The following is a 6,473-nucleotide window of genomic DNA, read 5'->3' on the forward strand; positions in this document are numbered from 1 at the left end:
TTTTTTCTTTTTCTAATTCAATTACTCTAAGAAGCCCAATACAGAAAGCTTCAAAGACTTGCAATTTGGGCAGGTCAAGACAAGAGCAGAACTAAGAGAGCTCTGAGACAAAAGGCAATAATCCAGTGGCTGAGAAAATTCACTAAACATCACAACTTCCCAAGAGAAGGGGGGTGTCCGCTCACAGTCATCATCCTGGTGGACAGGAAACACTCCTGCCCATCGCCAGCCTCATAGCCCAGAGCTGCCCCAGACAACCCAGTGTGACAGAAGTGCTTCAAATAACAGGCACACACCACAAAACTGGGCATGGACATTAGCCTACCCTGCAACCTCAGTAGATTGTCCCAGAGTTGGGATGGTGGAGCAGTATGAATTAACAAAGCCCCATTCAGCCATCATTTCAGCAGACTAGGAGCCTCCCTACACAGCCCAGGAACCCAGAACCACCCAGGGAGGATGGCACTCACCTGTGACATAGCACAGTCATCCCTCAACAGAGGACCAGGGGGTGCATGGCCTGGAAGAGGGACCCACTCGCAAGTCTCAGGAGCCATACGCCAATACCAAGAACTTGTGGGTCAGTGGCAGAGACAAACTGTGGCAGGACTGAACTGAAGGATTAGACTATTGCAGCAGCTTTAAAACTCCAGGATCACCAGGGAAATTTGATTGTTAGAGCCACCCCCCTCCCTGACTGCCCAGAAACACGCTCCATATACAGGGCGGGCAACACCAACTACACACGCAAGCATGGTACACCAATTGGACCCCACAAGACTCACTCCCCCACTCACCACAAAGGCAAAGCAGGGGAGAACTGGCTTGTGGAGAACAGGAGGCTCATGGACGCCACCTGCTGGTTAGTTAGAGAAAGTGTACTACACGAAGCTGTAGATCTGATAAATTAGAGATAAGGACTTCAATTGGCCTACAAATCCTAAAAGAACCCTAAAAAGCTAAGCAAATGCCAAGAGGCCAAAAACAACAGAAAATTATAAAGCATATGAAAGAATCAGACAATATGGGTAACCCAAGCCCAAGCACCCAAATCAAAAGATCAGAAGAGACACAGCACCTAGAGCAGCTACTCAAAGAACTAAAGATGAACAATGAGACCATAGTACGGGATACAAAGGATATCAAGAAGACCCTAGAAGAGCATAAAGAAGACATTGCAAGACTAAATAAAAATGTAGATGATCTTATGGAAATTAAAGAAACTGTTGACCAAATTAAAAAGATTCTGGACACTCACAGTAAAAGACAAGAGGAAGTTGAACAACAAATCAGTGACCTGGAAGATGACAGAATGGAAAATGAAAGCATAAAAGAAAGAATGGGGAAAAAAAATTGAAAAAATCGAAACGGCCCTCAGGGATATGATAGATAATATAAAATGTCCGAATATAAGACTCATTGGTGTTCCAGAAGGGGAAGAAAAGGGTAAAGGTCTAGGAAGAGTATTCAAAGAAATTGTTGGGGAAAACTTCCCAAATCTTCTGAACAACATAAATACACAAATCATAAATGCTCAGTGAACTCCAAATACAATAAATCCAAATAAACCCTCTCCAAGACATATTCTGATTACACTGTCAAACACGGAAGAGAAGGGGCAAGTTCTGAAAGCAGCAAGAGAAAAGCAATTCACCACATACAAAGGAAACAGCATAAGACTAAGTAGTGACTACTCAGCAACCACCATGGAGGTGAGTAGGCAGTGGCACGATATATTTAAAGTTCTGAGTGAGAAAAATTTCCAACCAAGGATACTTTATCCAGCCAAGCTCTCCTTCAAATTTGAGGGAGAGATTAAATTTTTCACAGACAGACAAATGCGGAGAGAATTTGCTAACGAGAGACCTGCCCTACTGGAGATGCTAAAGGGAGCCCTACAGACAGAGAAACAAAGAAAGGACAGAGAGACTTGGAGAAAGGTTCAGTACTAAAGAGATTTGGTTTGGGTACAATAAAGGATATTAATAGAGAGAGGGGAAAAATATATATGACAAACATAAACCAAAGGAATATGGCTGATTCAAGAAATGCCTTCACGGTTGTAACATTGAATGTAAATGGATTAAGCTCCCCAATTAAAAGATATAGATTTGCAGAATGGATCAAAAAAAAATGAACCATCAATATGTTGCATACAAGAGTCTCATCTTAGACACAGGGACACAAAGAAATTGAAAGTGAAAGGATGGAAAAAATATTTCATGCAAGCTACAGCCAAAAGAAAGCAGGTGTAGCAATATTAATCTCAGATAAAATAGACTTTAAATGCAGGGATGTTTTGAGAGACAAAGAAGGCCACTACATACTAATAAAAGGGGCAATTCAGCAAGAAGAAATAACAATCGTAAATGTCTATGCACCCAATCAAGGTGCCGCAAAATACATGAGAGAAACACTGGCAAAACTAAAGGAAGCAATTGATGTTTCCACAATAATTGTGGGAGACTTCAACACATCACTCTCTCCCATAGATAGATCAACCAGACAGAAGACCAATAAGGAAATTGAAAACCTAAACAATCTGGTAAATGAATTAGAATTAACAGACATATATAGAGCATTACATCCCAAATCACCAGGATACACATAGTTTTCTAGTGCTCATGGAACTTTCTCCAGAATAGATCATATGCTGGGACATAAAACAAGCCTCAATAAATTTAAAAAGATTGAAATTATTCAAAGCACATCCTCTGACCACAATGAAATACAATTAGAAGTCAATAACCATCAGAGACTTAGAAAATTCACAAATACCTGGTGGTTAAACAACACACTCCTAAACAATCAGTGGGTCAAAGAAGAAATAGCAAGAGAAATTGCTGAATATATAGAGACAAGTGAAAATGAGAACACAACATACCAAAACCTATGTGATGCAGCAAAGGCAGTACTGAGGGGAAATTTATAGCACTGAACACATATATTAAAAAGGAAGAAAGAGCCAAAATCAAAGAACTAATGGATCAACTGAAGAAGCTAGAAAATGAACAGCAAACCAATCCTAAACCAAGTAGAAGAAAATAAATAACAAGGATTAAAGCAGAAATAAATGACATAGATTACACTCCCTTTATCCAGTGTATGAATGGATGAGTAGAAAAATGGGGACAAAAAAATAAATGAAAAATAAGGTGGGAGTGGGGGATGATTTTGTGTTTTTTTACTTTAATTTTTTTATTCTTATTTTCACTTTTTCTGGTAGAAGGAAAATGTTCAAAAAATAGATTGGGGTGATGAATGCACAACTATATGATGGTACTGTGAACAAGTGGTTGTACACTTTGAATGATTCTACAGTATGTGAATATATCTCAATAAAATTGAATTTTTTTGAAAAAGTGGGGGATGGAGATAAGGACTCATTAGTACATAGAAAGCCAAGAAGGAAGTTTCTACTAGGTTTCAAGGAGGAGAATACCTTCCTCGTTCTCATCACAACTTTGGGTTTTATAGGGAAAGTTAAAGGTTGATATCTCTAGGGGTATTAACATCTCACTTTGGATGGAAAGCTCATGACAAAACCAGCACAGTTTCATGCATGTGAGACAAGTCAGATGATTTTAAATAGACACTTGAATGGTATGCAAATGCTCATGCTGGGTCAAAGAGGGGTCAGGATCCCTGCTCTCTGGGCACAGCATAAAGGTAATGAATAGCCAAGGGTATGATGTTATATGAAGATGCCTGTGCTTGTCTCCTTAATGTCACTTCTTTGGAAACTTTGATGTTCAGATCATCAGAAAGAACACAATCACAAGCTGTCATCTAGAAGACATTCTAATAATATTGAAAAAAAATCTGGTCTTCGTCTCAGAGTCGCTCTTCATGGGAGAATTGGGAAAAATATCGAAGCACTGCTACTACCAACAAAAGAAGATGTATGAGCTGAGCAGCTGACAGGGGAAAACACTGGGGACTATTGCCACCAAGGGCTGCTGAGACTTATTAATGAGAACTATTACTTCCCAGGAAAAATAGCAAGAGTTTTCTGGGTGCTCTTCTCAAGATCAGGTGAGAGCTTAATTGGAAGGTGGGTAGAAAAGGGAGTTGCTGGCTTGGATGTCACCTCAAACTATTATCCAAGTTTGAGTCACCTTTATATTTATATTATCCCTCTACTAGGTAGGGAAGGAGACTCACAAATTCTCAGTTGAAGTTTCAGGAAGTTATATGCTACTTGAAAATATTTTTCTGCTTATTGTTTTTCCAAGATGGATAGTGAGTCTTTCGGTAAGAAGGTTATTGTTATTGATCAGAAAACAATTTTCCAACTTTAAGTTGTCCATGGAATAAACGATCCATATGGTTTTGATGCATAGTCAAAGAAGGTCACTTTTAAATCTGAGATTCTATAATAATGTGAATAGGAAAGTAAGAGATCATCATGGAAAGGGAGTAAGGAGGGTAGTATTCTCAGGAAAATGGAGGTTCTCTCCTATGGATGAAAGAATATTGCATAAAAAAATGTCAAAATACACATGATGTATTCATCCTTGAATATCATTATCAGTCTTTTCCACCAGAGTGTTATCTCATTGTGGGTAGAAGCTATGTCTTATCATGAAGCATATCCCTCCATATTCTGTATCCTGTAACATAATTCTGTGCAATTAGTAAGCATTAAGGGTTGAATTTTGTAGATTTCAAATGGTTAAAATTATTTATTTCAGAGATCACTTTTTCAAAAATATTGTAAACAAGCCCAGGTACATAGAGTATTCAGAAGATCAAGGAATAATGACTAGGTAGATCCACTACATAAATTATGATAGATAAGTCTTGCAAAACAAAGTGCAATATTCTATCCATATATACTATGAGTGCCCACATGAAAGCCTTTGAAGATTAAAGCAATGATTTTAGCTAACATGGTTTACTCTGAAAGGACACTAGGGCATCCCAGAAATGACCAGGCCTTCCATGTGAGTGACACTATGAATCAAGTCCTATTTGGCAACTTTCTTCCAAATAATGTAGTGCTGGCAATAATCTCGTTACTTCTTTACATACATTGCTGTCCCTGGATTGTTTCCTTATTGAACTTTCTCAAGGAATTATAACTTTTTGTGAAAACAAAATGTTCTCTTTCATGGGAACGTTCGTTTTTCAAAAATCTTACTTAGTGCAACTTTGACATCCTTATTCCTCAGACTAGATTATGGGGTTCAACACTGGCACAATAATGGTATAAAACACAGAAGACACTTTCCCTTGGTCCATGGAGCTGACAGTTGATGCCTGTAGGTATATGAACATTGCAGAACCAAAGAAAACAGTGACAGCTGAGATGTGGGAACTGCATGTGCTGAAGGCTTTAGACCTGCCCTCACTGGAGCGGATTCGCAGGATACTGGCAATGATAAAGACGTAGGAGCCAAGGATGGCAAGAGTTGGGACAAAGATATTAAATACACTGAAGCACAAAACTATCACTTCATTGATGTAAGTGCTAGAGCAGGAGAGCTCCAGTAGTGGAAAAAGATCACAGAAGTAATGGTTTATTGTATCAGCCTTACAGAAAATCACTCCTAGGCTACAGCCTGTGTGAGCTGTGGCACCAATCAAGCCCATCATATACACCCCAAATACCATCCAGGAGCAGACTGAATAGGACATGGTGACATTATAAAGCAATGGATTACAGATGGCAGCACAGGGTCATATGCCATTACAGCCAACATATGACATTCTGCAATCGTAAAAACAATGAAGTAGAGTTGAGTCATGCATGCTGCGTAGGAGATAATATTTCTCTCTGACACAAAGTGCACCAGGATTTTCTGGGTAATAACAGAGGAATAGCAGAAATCAAGGAAGGACAAGCTGCTGAGGAAATAGTACATGGGATTGTGCAGGGGAGAACTGAGCCCAAACAGTGTGATCATGCCCAGGTTCCCCACCACTGTGACCACATAGATTCCCAGGAAGAAGAGGAAGAGGGGCAGCTGGAGTTCAGGGCATTTTGTCAGCCCTGCAAGGATGAACATAGTCCCTGTGGAATAATTTCTGGGATCCATTATATTCTCGGCAGGTTCTAAAGTTAAAAAAGAGAAAATAAGTGCACTTTCTTGTGTGCATGTGTGCATGTTTGTGTTCTAGTGTGTGCACAAGTGCATGTATGTATGGGCAGGGGGAAGGGAAATTCTGTGGAGAACACTATTTTCTTCCTCCTCAGAAGAGATTCATAGTGCATAGTTTTCCATCTTCTCTGGGAAAACAAGTTATTGAGGTTGACCAGAGTAGGAATCAGAGACTTCAAGGGCATTGTAATTGACATCTCAAAACTTTTTAATAGAAAATGTCAACTTAGGAATTTAAAAGTCAAATGAAGGAGGTTCTTCTAAGGGCTCTTGTCTTTTCCTCTCATATTTAACATGTATATATTGATGTCATGCATATTAAGTCATAATGATTAAATTTTCTTTTAACTGTAGTAAGAAAAGGTAGTG

At 39.1% G+C, this 6,473-nt stretch overlaps 1 pseudogene; it reads right to left on the minus strand.

The window, feature by feature from the left end:
• Positions 1–5,111: 5,111 nt before the first annotated feature.
• Positions 5,112–6,041, minus strand: LOC119537342 (annotated as a pseudogene).
• Positions 6,042–6,473: the final 432 nt, after the last annotated feature.

The sequence above is a fragment of the Choloepus didactylus genome, chromosome 6, assembly GCF_015220235.1.
Source record: "Choloepus didactylus isolate mChoDid1 chromosome 6, mChoDid1.pri, whole genome shotgun sequence".
Classification (NCBI taxonomy): domain Eukaryota; kingdom Metazoa; phylum Chordata; class Mammalia; order Pilosa; family Megalonychidae; genus Choloepus; species Choloepus didactylus.